At 41.7% G+C, this 14,317-nt stretch overlaps 1 protein-coding gene across 3 annotated transcripts in view; it reads right to left on the reverse strand.

Annotated features, from left to right (window-relative positions):
* NFKB1 (nuclear factor kappa B subunit 1) overlaps window positions 1-14,317 on the reverse strand; it is a 108,425-nt gene that overhangs the window by 46,326 nt on the left and 47,782 nt on the right. The gene's annotated exons all lie outside the window — the stretch shown is intronic.

The raw sequence follows: 14,317 nt of genomic DNA on the forward strand, positions 1-14,317 counted from the left end.
GTCCTTAGATCTGGCAACCGTTTAGCCCCTGTTTTTATAAAATCAAGTTTTTCCACTTAAAGTAACTGATATTTTATTTATATTGCTATACCTTTAAAATGATGACAACAGCAATAAAAAGGAAACTGCATGGAGATAGTGACATTTTAAGTAAAGAGAGCTTGGACACCCTTTCTCCTCTAGCTGGCCCTCCAGCCTCCTATAGCAGACCACAGCTTCCTTCCTTGAGAAAGTCTCAAGACTAAAATCATACTAACAGAAAAGACCTTATTTTTACCTTCCTGAGTCTTCTAAGTCAGAATCCTGGGATAAATTCAGCCAAACGGTTGGAAATACACTGTATCTCCTCACAGGGTGACCAGCCATCCTAGTTTGCCTGGGACTGAGGGGGTTTCCTGGACTTCCAGGGCTAACCATGAGGCAAACTGGTCACCCTGTCTCCTTAGCTCACACTATCTCTTTTTTGAGGAAGCACATGACCTAAATCCAAGATCTCCCAACTATATAATCATTAGAAATATTTTAATTTGCACAAGCAGCCCTTAACTCAGAAGAAAAAGAAAGTAGATAGGAATCTTATGCAGCAATGGATCCTTGACGGATGTCTTTCTGATATAAACTAAGGGAAGAACCTATACTTGCCAGTAAAATTTCTTAGAAACAGACAGAATCCCTTCCAACCAAACTACTTCTACTATAAATATCAACTAATGGATTTAGAATCCATTGAGGCATGGTTTTATTAGGATTTCTTCAGTTTAGATTTTCTTCCCAATTCAATCTCCCATTGCAAGAACTGAGGAGAAGATGATCAGGGCTGGGATTATTTCCCAGAGTGTTCTGGGGAAGAGAAGTTTCCCCTTGAGCAAAGGACAGCTTTCCGCCTGTCAACAGTGTAGCTCCACTGGAAGTCTTAGGGCCTCTCTGCCTAAACCTTGTCTCAGAACTGCTGTAAAAGTGTGCTTCCCAGCCCTCTAACACCCCTTCACAAGGAGCAGGGCCACCTGCAGGAATGACTCCTAGTCCTTGCAGAGCAAGTTTGTCACAAAGAATGTTTAGGATTAAATTAGGTTTTGACCATCTCAAAGGACAAATAAATGATTTCCTAAACAGGTAAGCACTTAAAAAAGCTTTCTGGGCATAAAACCCATTATGAATTTAGTGCTTTCCTTTTTATAACAGGCAGAAAGCCTTTGCCCTTCAGGGCAGGACAGGGAATGAAAAGTTCTCAGTTTGTTTCAAAGTTGGCTGCTGTCCCTACATACTCCCGGGCTTGCTGATGCCCGTTCTGTGTCTAGGTGTCAACACCTGAAATCGGCCTTTGTCATGATGACATATTCCACAGGGACTTCTTTGGCAGCAAATGAACAGTGAAAGAGCACGAAATAGACCGTGTAATTTCACTTTTAAGTGCACTGAGCACAGGAAAGCAACAGTGTAAGGCATGACGAAATGCTTCACTTGGGTGAAGTCAGATAGGCTCTCCACTTAACCAGGACACCAGAAGGAACCCAGAGATCAAAGCCAAATCACTTTTGATATCTGGACCCTTTAACGTCACCACTATGAAGGTATCAGTCACAGGGACTGAAGAAAAGAGGTGGGAGGTGTCCTCAAAAAGTATTCACATCTTTTTCTTGCTATTACTTCATGATCGAAGGGCGGCAAGAATGAGGAACTGGGTAGTCTCTGAGGTAAAGGGCCTGAAAAATTTGCCAATGACTAATGTGCTGTTTGATCCATTTGAAAGAATTCAAGTCAGCATGGCATCATCTGGTTTTTACACAGACCACAGGGCAACGACAGGGAGGCCCCTGGGTTTTGCGGACTTTCCAAGATACTGACTGAAAGAAGACGACTGAAGTGTGGGGACACGCACAAAAAATACTATTTTCAGGTTATATAGCAAATGAAGACAATGGAATTCTACCTGAGGGGAGGGAACACTTCATAAAATGCACAATGACCAACAGCTATTTGCAACTGACTCAGAAATTCATTTGTTCTATGGAGAATCTGATTATCTTTACCCAGCCTCCCTTTTACTTCTTTGTGGAGTGGTTCTCTTGAAAATTAAGTTTATAGAAAGCAAGTGTATCTGCCAGAAGGAGTTCTGAACATAGCAGGCTTTTAATAAACACTAATGGTGTAAAAACAAGTTAAGCTTTCACTTAGAGCCAAGGAGATAACTTGAGCAATCAGCTACCTAGGGACACTGTAAGAGCGTATACTTGATGGGCAGACTAGCCAGCTTTGAAGGCAGTTCCACTATTTACTAGCTCTGCGACCTGGGGCAGTGTTCAGCTCCTCATCTGTAAAATGGGAATAATCATAGGACCTTGCAGGTTCGTTGTGAGCGTTAAACACTTTAATGCGTGAAAAGTCTTTAGACCACTGCCCAGGACACAAGAGCTAACTATTCTCTTATTACTGTAATGTGTTCCTTTACCTAGAGATCTTTAAATATCACAACTGTCCCGAGGTGATATTTTAAAAATCCTGTCTAAGGGCAGGTGGCTGGAATAAATGACCAATTCCGGCCACTTTCATTCCTAGGGTCAGTCCTTTTTTTCCCACAGTGTCATATTTTATCGGTCTTTATTGATCTTTTGGTAATAATTATGTTGTTATAGTAATGGCTATCATTCCTGGAGTGCTCAGGATTTCCTGGCTTCCTTGATGAAATCAAGCCTTTCAGCTGGGAGCTTTATGACTCAATGCCTGCTGATGGCCACAGGCTAGATCTGCTTTTCGAGTAAGAAATAGAAACCTAGGGTCCAGATAATACCAAACTTAGTCAAATCACCTCCTTTTATTTAAAGCAACTTTGTCATGCTCTGGCAAAGTACATACTGGTTCCTTAAAGGTGATTACAAGAAGTAGTCTAGAATGTTCTAAGAATCAGACTTTGACATATCCAGCTTACTTGCTGAGTTAATTTGGACAAATCACTTTGGCAGAATATACAGTCAACATGAATGTGAGACATTACACATGAAGTAGTTCTTGTCTGCTTAGTTTTTCTCATGAAGTGACGATAATAGTGATACTTGAAGAAGAGAAGGAGGGAAAAATCCACAATTTTCAAACAGAAATCTACCCTGACTTTGTGTATATTGTGTATCTAACTTTGTCCCCTACTGCTAAAGCAGCAGAGCAATGTGGTGAAAGCTAAGAGCTCTGAAGTCAGGCTACTGGGCTCAAATCCCTCTCTGGTCACTTACTAGCTGGGTCAGCAGGGAAAGATGGTTAACATGCCTGGAATCAGTTTCTCCATCTTTAAAATGAAAGTGAGAATACACTTAATTTCATAAGGATTGTTTCTAAGGACTGTTTTTCAAGTTAAGTGCCTGGCACCTACCTAAAAGGATTAGCAATGGCAAATATAAACCTTCTCTCCTACCCAGGCTATTACCTCACTGGTAACCACAATGTATCCATTTATTCCCTGAGCATTTACGAAGCACCTTCTATGCTCCAGGCGCTTCAGTAGATCAGGGAGTGAAGGGATACATAGCTGAGTGTGAAACAGACGTAACTCTTGTTCTTATGGGAATTAAAGAGTGGAACTGATACTAACCAAACGTCTCACCAATAAACGTCAATGCTAACTATGAGGCACTTACAAAGGACATATAAAAATAGGGATCTGACCTGGTGGGGAAGTCACAGAAAGCTACATAAGGGAGTTATGAAGAGTAAGAATATAACACAGGACGGGGTGGGTAGGAGGTGGGGGTTGGGAAGAGCACTCCTGACAGGGAGAAGAGCGTGTACCAGGCTCTGCGGTGGGAGTCCTGCTCAGTATCTCCTCAGCCACACTGGTCACCACCTCTCAGGGTTTCCTTCAGGTGTTCCTACCACCTGGGGGCATCCTTTCCTCCTCATCTCCATCTAGAACCACCCGTTCTTCAAGGGTATGACCTAAATCTGAATCTTCCACACCACTCTCCTCACCACTCCAGCCCACAGAACTCCACTACTGTCTTTTTTGGAGGGAATCTGATAGGAATGGGGCAGGAAAATTATATGCAGTCTATTGCAAGGGTTGTGGTCTTAACCTCTCTTGCTTGTTAAATTCCCAGAATGCATCCATTTATACTTTCTCACTTTCTGCTTTTGTGGAAGGGAAGGGACCATGTTAACTCAAGTCTATCTTCACATCAGCCCTGTGGAGTCAGTAGTGCTACCCCATTCCACAGCCAAGGGAGCTGGGGTACATTAGGATGAAGTAAACTGTCATCATTCCTGTAATTGGAGTGACTGGGCAGTTCTTGGAACCTGCAGTCTGTCCACCTCCAAAGTCCATTTCACATCTCTTACACTGGCTACCACCTGGTTTAATCACTTTTTCTTTTGTATATGTCGGGTCTGCCGAAACCTCTCCTTTCCCTAGCACAGTGTTGGTACATGACAGTTCTTCCTGAATAATCTGTCTGTCTGGATTTATTGGTGTGTGTTGTGGGAAGAAGGTCTCAGAGACAGTTTTGAGGTGGCAGAAGCACATCTGTCGTCTTGTGAGAGTCTTCATAAAAAAAACCATGCCGCAGATAGTATTAAACTATGCATTGATTCTTCTTGGTTATGTTGCAAGTCATATTATAAAATGAAGAAAAAGGAGGAGGGCAAGGGAAAGGGACAGGAAGAAGCGGGGGAAGGAGAAGAGGAGGAGGAAGAGCAGGAGGAGGAAAGAAAAGAAATTGTTTTCATAATACATTTCCTCTCTGTGATGAAAAATAGTCAGATTTTATTGTTCTTCATTATTTGTTGAGCACCCAGGAAGTACAGAATTACCTAATCAAACAAGATAGTTCAGAACCAGGTCTAACAGTTCCTGGCATAGAATAGGAAGATGCTTAGTAAGTCAGTTCCTCCTCCTTAACACAGGGATTTCAAGTTGATCCAATCTGAGATCAAATCCCAGCCCTTTCTTCTTTCAGCTCTGTGGGTTTACACAAGTTAAATAACCTCTTTGAGCCTCATGCTCCACATCTACAAAATGGGCCAGTAACAGGACCTCAGAGGGCTGTTGTGAGAACCACATAGTGTCTGGGACGTGGCAGGTACCATGGAAACCCCAGTTTCTTTCCTTCTCTTTTATTTATAAAGGGCCTATTCCCTCTCTGGGATTCCCAATGACCCTGTGAAGTGGACAGACTTAGCACCATCACCCCCAGTTTGCAGATAAGAAAACATGGAAGTTCAGACAGATTAACAAGTGACATAACCCAAGATCAAGACCCAGAGTCTTCTGAATGCAAATGTGGTGTTCTCATAAACGGGATGACACGGGTGCATCCTCTGACCCACTCACTGCTGAGGACACGGCAGTTCTCCTAGTGGTGCTCCTGGATGTGCGCTGACTCACTCACATTCTTTCACCTTGTGTATTACCCTGCCTGTTTGACCAGGGGCACATATGGCTCAGATGTTAGCCTGGGATTAGAAGGGCAAACTGTGCCATGAAACACAACAAAATGGGCAAAGAGGGTTACATCAACCATGGAGAGAAGAGGAATAACATCTCTGTCTACATAAAACTGTGCTTTGAAAGTTTGCCTTTTCTCTCATTCTTTGACCTATAGTTTCTTTTGTTTGTTTTATTTGAATTTTCACTTTCATTACATCAAATATAGCAGCTTATAAATCAAACTTCTTTCAGAAAGTCAAGTAACACACTATTGCTAACTTCAAAAATCACTGGGGACTTGTACCTCGATAGGTGTCATTATCTCATTAATAAATTACGAATAAATTCTTACCCTTTGCATGGCCCAACTATCCATGGTTACAAAATAATATGGGAAGAGCAGTCAGTTTGTAACTTACGGATGAATTGTATTACAAATGTTAATTTATAAGCCAGTTTTTTTTTTGGAATCTGAGTTTATTCTTAAAAAGAAAATAAAATTTAAAATAGTACTGTGATACCATTCCTTTTCTACCTCTCTCACCCTCCTTGCTTGTACTAGGTGCCTTCTCGAATTCTTTTTTTTTTTTTTAACAAACCATAAAATAGATAGTATCTAGTAGGACCTTTAAGCTATCCTGAAACTGACCACTTCTCACCATCTCCACTGCCACTCCCTATTTCAAGCCACTGTGATTCATTTCTGAAGTTTTTGCTCCTATGTTTCTATGCTTGCCCCATTTCCCCATGGCCTGTTCTCCTGGGGAATCCTGTTCAAGTCAGGTCATGCCAAACCTTGACACTCCTCTGCTCAAAGTCCTCCAAAAGTGGAAGCTGTTGAAACTGAACGAGTCGTCAAGGGGACTCATCGTAGTATTTTGTGTATATGTGATTACATTTTCCATAGTAAGAAATGAAAAAAGAAAAAAAAAGCCCTCCGAACCTGCTAATGGCTTTCCATCTTGAAAGCCAAAGTCGCTATGACAGCACACAGGCCCTGAGCGGTCTGACTCCTGCTTCCTCTTGGATCTTGTTTTTCACTACTTGCGGGCCTCCGTGCCAGCTCAGCTCCCACCTGAGAGCTTCTGCACCTGCTGGGGTCTCTGCCTAGGACACTCTTTGCCTGGATGCCTGCATGTTCTCTTACTTTCCTTCAGGAGTTGCAGAAATGCCGTTCTGTCAGGGGAGACTTCATGGGTCACCCCGACCCCTGCGTTCCTTGCTCCTTCCTCCGACTCTCCTCCCCACGTTAACTTTCACTTAGTAGACTACATATCTTACTTACTTTGATTTTGCCTTTCTTTCCTTTTGGAACAAAGGCTCTGTAACAGTGGGGACGATGATTTCTTCCCTACTATGTCCCCAGTGCCTGCAGTGATGTTTGTACATTGTGATCATTCGATTATTCTTCAGTGAATGCATGATTAAATGAGATGATTAAAATGTTATCTCTGGAAGACGATTTATTAAGATACAAAGAGTTGTGTCAGGTAGAGAGTGGAAATTAGGAAACTATATTCTTTCTTTTGTTATTTTGTCTTTTTCAAAAAAAAAAAAAAGGCTAGTTCCAAGTGTAGCCTCTCAACAAGCTATTTAAATTAGAATGTGATTATTCACACCAGAGCAGAACATTAGCCTAGGCTGACAGAAGGAGGGTGTCTGGATGCGGGCTCTGGACCTGCAGGATAGTCAGAGGAATCTTACTGCTGAGGGGCAGGAATTTGGGGAGCTGTGGGAGCATGATGGGCAGGTGGCTCTTAAATCATCTTCTTTGGAAAACCAAGGTAGCAGCGCTCCTCTTAAAGTCCCAGACACCCCCTCGGACTCCCCTCCTCCCACACTGACTGTTGCTGCCCGTAAGGCATTCTCCCACTGTACTGCAGAGCCTAAGCACCTGACTCCAACATTTTCTCTATTCCTTGCCTTATTATCGCCCTCAGGGACCCAGAATTCGCATTTCTGGTTCACCTCAACTTCACAGTCACGTCCTCCTCAAATGAGAGGGCCCTTCTTTGATGTCAGTCTGGTGACTGTCAAGAATAACCACTGCACAGGACCTTGTCAACATGCAGTGCAGGGCTACATCTCCAAGATCTCAAACCAGTGGGCTCCTTTTCAATAAAGAGCACAGGCCTGGAGTCAGATGGACCTGGCTCTGAAGCTCGTCTCCTCCCACCACCTGCGGGGCCATCTTGGGCAAGTGACTTAGCCTTTGTGACGTGTCTTCTCATCTGTAAAATGTGAATACAGATACATCATGTCTGAATTTTCACAAGGAGAAAAGGAGGTATTTTTTAGTCTCTAATACAGTTCTTGATTCATAGCAGGTGCAGAATAAATGACAGTGATTCTGCTTTGTTTCTTCACACCTTAAGTAGATAGCTGTCACTGAGATTTCTTCTGATTTTTTGAGAAGGTGGAAACCATTGCGTGTCAGGCTCTGCAACCTCCCTTCTCCTCACTGTCACCCAGGCTCAAAACGTCCTTATTACTTCACATGTCCTCTCCTAATTCAGAGAAATGCAGGCTTGTTCCCTTTTCTAGGGCTAACCACTATGTTTCCACCTTTAGTGCCACACTTACTCCAGACCTCCTCGAGTTACTCTCCTCCCTCCCTCTGTGAAGAACCCTTCCCCTCAGTCCACAAAACATGCACGCTCCTCTCTCTTATTCTAAAAACTCCTTTCCTGACAATGATGATGACAACTGTTCAGGTTAGCATTTATTGAAATCTATGGGACAGGCACCACACCAAGAAATACGGGACTACAAAACCACCGTTTCATTTGATGGCCTCCATACTCGACAAGAAAGGTTCTTAAAAGGTACTTACACCTGCTTGAGTGCCATTCTGTTTTTCCTTACCAAGTATGCGAGAAAAGCTCTAATCACTAATGCTGAAATTCCAACTTAATCTGGAGCCCTCTGCAAATTAACTAATTCCCCTGTCCCCCAAATTAAAAAGTTCTTAAAGATAATGATGGACTCCATGTTTCCAAACCCACTAACCACTGTGCCAGAGATTAGTCTTTGGTCCTTTTCCAGTCTTTACCATAATCACTCTCTGATACTCTTATGGAGTCTCCTGGATTTAATTTTCTGCTCCATGCAGATGACTCCTCAATTTAAATTTCATGTACTTATCTTTCGCATCTTCCTGTCCACAACTTACAACTCGATTTGCCCGTGACTGAACAAATGGCCCTCCTCCTGAAACCTGCTCCACCTCCTACTAAATGAAACCACCACCTTCTAAGCAACTGCACCCAAATCCTCCCATCATCTTGGGTTCCTCTGTTGTCATCTACATTTAATCAGTGTCCCTTTCCTCTATTCTCACTGCCCTTGTGCATCTATCTCAGCCTACATTTTGAGTTTAACTCACAACGAATCACTGCAATTTTCCCAACTTGTGTTCCTGTGCTTTTCCTTCCCAGCCCCTAGGCAGCTTGCTACCAGATTTCTATTCCTAAAGCACCATGCTGATATAGCATATCATTCCTACATTAAAATTTATATAATCTACCCATTTTCTACAAAATGTGGTCTAAATTCTTGAGCTTTGTACAATTTGGCCCTATCACACCCCTCTAGTCTCATTCCCATCTTTCCCTTCCATGTACTCTTCATTCCAGCAGAATTATTCACTATTTCCATTCAACCTCAGAGATTTCTAATTTTGAGCCTTTGCTGCTGATTTTTCTGCTTGTGCTATTTTTTCTAGTTAGACCTACACTGCCAATTTCTACCCTTCGCTCAAGATTTGGCCCCAAACGCCACCTCTGCCTTGAAGTCTTCTCTGACCACCCCAACTTGCTGGCTCTTTTAAGTTTATCTTTCCCTTAGGGCCATTAGATCATTCACTCTTTCATTTAAAAATAATGTTACTTTATTCAGCAGTTCCTATGTGGCAGCTGCAGTTCTGGTTCTGTGGTAGTGAATAAAACAAACAACACGATCACACTTCAGATATTTAAGGACGTATCATAGTTCCCCTATTAAACTGACTGGTCTTTGAGGACCAGCGCACTATCCAATTCTTCCATTTCCTCAGCCCCCAGAATCCGTACTATTTAATCAATGTTTGTTCAACAAACTAACGGCTCAGTAACTCGCTGGCTCCAGGCTACACCGAGGAAAGAGGGAGCAGCCGAGTGGTCAGCAGCTCCCAGGCAGTACAACAAAGGGCGCCGACAGCAGGGCTCACCAGGCCACTCGCCGTCAGGTCTGCCGAGGGGTTACAGCCACAGGACAGGGTTCATCTCTCTACCATTGCTATGAGGGACGACTCTGAGAAGGTTTTGGAAAGTTCTAGCAAGAGGTGAGAGCGTGAAGCCAATTCACTTGAAAAATCCTACTAACTCCTTGGCTTGCATCATACTCAGGAGCTCCTAACCCTGGCGCTGTGTTTATTTCTAAGAGGATTATTTTTTGAAGCACTTGCACTCCCTTAGGCTTTTCCACGGAGAAAAAGAACTACCATTTACAGACAGATTGGCTGTGAAGGCGCTAAAACATCTTTAATTTTTATAAACTTAGTTCTCAGGGAGAACTTGGCCCTGACCATGCAATTTCCCAGTGATGCTAGGGCTTGGCCAAAGTGGCAGGGTGGGCAGAAGACAGTCATCAGGGGTTGGTTCCAGGTAAAACAGAAGCGAGCCCAGGAGGCGGAGAAGCGCTGCCTCGGCCGCGGGCCCCGTGTAATCTGGCGGCTGATCTCGCTTCATCACCCAGCCCGCCTCCGCCAGGGCAGCTGCGCGCGGAGGGCTTTCCCCAGCAGCATCCCAGGGACACGCGGACGCCCTCCCACCTGAAAACAGGCCTAACTCTGCAGCATCAGTTTGCACTTCTGAGTCACTGAAAAATATCCCAGGAGTGTGAAATCAAGACACTTTAACCTACCCCAAGTTGTGACTTATTTACAAGTGTGATTCCAGGCTTGGAGAAAACAATGGGGATGACAGCACAGTTTATAAGGATTTACATAAATTGTGCTTAATATAAATGCCTCAAGATGCTTAAATTTGTAGAAGAATATTCTCCTGAAGTCTACACATTTTCAGACAAAAATATGTGGGTTAATTTTTAGTGCTGATTTTTACTGCTCCAGTAAGTGGCCAGAGGTCTAGCAGCCAGCTACTGCTATGATCTCATGTTAGTCCCCTAACCTCTCTGGACTTCCGAATTCTTCCTATGTAGAGTCACTAGAGAACATCTCATATATCTTCCAGCTCTAAAATTCTATGATTCCTAGTTTTATATATATGTATAGGAAAACACAGGACTACACCCAAAGATCACATTTTCAAACTGAAAAAAATCTTTAAATCACAGAATTTCTGAGTTGGAAGGAAACTAACAGGGAAACTCAATTTTAAAATTGTGAACATTTTAAAATACATTTAACACAATTACAAACTGAGAAAACATACAATCAACACTCAAATTACCTGTTGCAATGGGGCCTCTGATAGCATGGAAAATCAAAATTTAGAGACAAAGAAAAACCTTTATGTTAGGCAAAGATTTTAACTTTTGTCATTAAAACTGAAATTGAGTAACCAAAGTGTTTATTTTCAGTAAATCCAAGGAGGGCCCTGCCCTGGGTGGTTAAGTCTGATAATAATAAAGAACTCACTTTTCTGGGGATACGTCAAGAACACTTCAGTTACACAAGCAGGAGGGTAGGGGAGAAACACACAAGCAAAACAAAGACAGAATGAGAAATTCTAATCTACAATGTTTTTTTAAATTCTTACAAACTACGTAAAATAACTAGAAGGATTAGGTCACATAAGGTATGACTGACGTATGTCAAAATAAAAATTTTAGGTTTCAGGTTTATTTATTCTTTGAAAATAGAAATTTATTAATATAAGTTTTTAACATTCTTTTAAAATAGTTTTAAGGTCTCTCAACACTTTTTTATGCAAACCTAATTTGAGAAAATTAAGAGTATCTTATGACTCTGTAATATTCAAGTTTACTTGGGATTAAATGTCAATGATTTCTTTCTGTATAAAGGCATACAATCATCCTCATGATATATTTTTCTTGCTTAGAAAACCTCTTCTATTACCTTCACTGAAATCCACTGGTTAGAGAAGTAACTAAATAATATGGCTCTTAATGACTGAAAGTACTCAGAGATATTCATTTAACATAGAATTTAATTTGTACTACAGTAAATACAGCTGCCTGTACAAGAATGTGGACCACTTTGGGAAGAAGACAATTAATTGTTCCCTTCTTCGGGAGGAAAGTACATAAGATAAAGCATTTCAACTATTCTTTTGTGATTTCCTGTGGAAAACCCCTACTAAATTAGGAGAATTACAAGTGAATAGAAATGGGAAATTTTCTTTGTCTGATTTCTTGTTGCCACTTTATTGGTTAATTTACATTCCAGATACTGATAGGGCAAAAGAGAAAACACGATCTAAGTGTCAGACTGAGGTTAACCAACATGTTGTACCATCCACATACTATGATGTAAGCAAAAGGAGGAAGGGAGAAACACTAAAATTTCTAACAAGCTCTAGGATAACATCAGCCAGTAATTTGGAAACATGGTAGAACTTTAAACCCGCAAAAGCCCCTTCAACATGAAAACTGTGTATTGTTCAGCTTCTACAGACTAAAACACAAAAGTAAATGAAATAAATCGTACACTTTGATGCTCTGCAAGCTATTAATTTCTGTTATTTGGGGGATTTGCCAGGAAATTGTAACTTCTCTATACCCAAATCTTGGTTTTTTCCCTTATTACGAACTTACAACGTATTAAGTAAAAAATCTTTTTAAAGGCATAAAAAAATGAAATTTACTGATCATAAGGGATCTTAACACAAGTTTGCTTCCCTGCCCTGTAGTCTTCCAGTGTATTTTTGAACTAGTCCAGCGACCATGAACTCCCCGTTTCCTTCTTCAGAAAGGAAAGTACGAAAGGAACTTCCTGAGGCTATACATTCCACCCTCAGGCAGCCCTGACTCTGCGTGACGGAAACCCCTCTCTCCTGGGGTCTCCACTCAGTGCTTTTTATTTCCTTCTCCTGTGATGGACAGGACACATCTCATCCTTCTTTCCCATGACAGCCATCCAAATATTTGAAGACAACCAAATTCTCCAGGCTATAAATATTCCCAAGCTCAATGACTACTTCCCCTTGAGGAATGTCTGAGTTCTGCCATCATTCTGCTCGGAACACACTCAAGTTGGTTTCCATTTCTCTACAAAAATGGTGCTCAGAAGTGTACACAGTTATCCTGGTGTGGCCTTCCAAACCTGAGTGGGAGAGAGACCACTGCTTGGTTTTGCACGCTATACTGCTGTTAGTGCAGCCTCGTGGAGAACTACCTGTCTGGCTGCCACATCACATTGCTGGCTCATGTTGAGTCCATTATTACCTAAAACTTCTTGATCTCTTTTCATGAATATCCCTCTCATCCTGCAGTTGTAGTAATTTGTTTTCTGTATGCATTCAACTTTTTAAAATATCATTGCTTAAGAATTTAGCCCTTTGCCCCAGCTTTTCAAAATTCATGTGAACTAAGATTATGTGTTATCTATCACTTCATGTCACTGCAAATTTAATAAAGCCTCCACTGAAGACACTAATAAAATATATTGAAGTGGCTGCGGAAGGATCCCTGGGGCTGGAAATATCCCTCCAGGTTGACATCACCAGCATAAAAAGTACTATTAACTGTTGAAGTACCAAACCAGAGAGCTCCAACATCTCAGTGTTTCAACATCTTAGAAACCCTGCCAAGGAAGAGAGTGAAATATGTTTGGTGTGATATTTCTTACTAAGGTGCCTGAGATGGATACACAGCTCTCCAGTCTCTGGTTTGGAAATCCACTTTTCAAGTGACATGAGCATCCTGTCACAAGTAGAGGGGTGGGGTCTATCCAGCCTGGAGGTAATCTCAAGTAAGGGTGCATTTTCCCTTGGCCCTACACACACACGCACGCACGCTGCAGAGCATCCTGAAGAGGCATTCCTCCAGCAAATCCTGGATAGTAGCCCAATCATCATCCTGGATGTGCTGTTTCCTGGCTGTTCCATGTAACCCAGAGGGCAGAGATGATCACATTCATGTGTGTGACCACAGAGCTCAGCATGGTGCCTGCATGTGGCATGCACTGGATAAACATGTGCTACTGCACGTGAGGTGGGGAGGAAGGCCAAGAAGGCTCTGAAATCTGCATATGGAGACCTCGGCTTATGTGGATTCAGGTTTCTGAACTAACAGTCCAGAACACAATTTAATCAAGGCTCTGACTGATCCCTTTTATGTCTATGTTACTATTTAATTTATTTATTTATTTGTGTGTTTTTAATTGAAGTATAGTCAGTTTACAATGCTGTGTTCATTTCTGGTGTCCTGTTAGTATTTTAAAAAGTGATAAAACAATTCAACATTATAATGACTTCTAAAGGGTCTAAATTGTATGTAAATGAAAAAACATGAGATTAATAAATACCAATGTTCAAAAAATAAAATTAAATCAGTAAGGATGGGAAATCCCTGAAACTGAATACAAACAAACAAAAAAATTTGACTAACTCTGTCCTAAAGTACTGTAACCACACAGAAGAAAAAAAAATTATTCCAAGAATCTTTTGAACACATTACTCCGACTGAATGTCCTGTCTTGAATATATTTGAAAGTCAGAAGAACTGCAAAGAAATTTTCACTGTAGTTACTAAGTTCATACCTAGTATTGATATTGGCATAGCAATTCTGAAGCTGTTCTATACGTTCCAAAGGACTGAGCGAAATAAGTTAAGTATACTAACACCGTTGGCCACTAGGGTGCTCACTGTTGGAGAAAGGCAATACAAACATGGCATAGAGGAAGAATGGAAGAAGCCTGTGATGTTGGACTGGAATTAAAGGTA

The sequence above is a fragment of the Vicugna pacos genome, chromosome 2, assembly GCF_048564905.1.
Source record: "Vicugna pacos chromosome 2, VicPac4, whole genome shotgun sequence".
In the NCBI taxonomy this organism is placed as follows: domain Eukaryota; kingdom Metazoa; phylum Chordata; class Mammalia; order Artiodactyla; family Camelidae; genus Vicugna; species Vicugna pacos.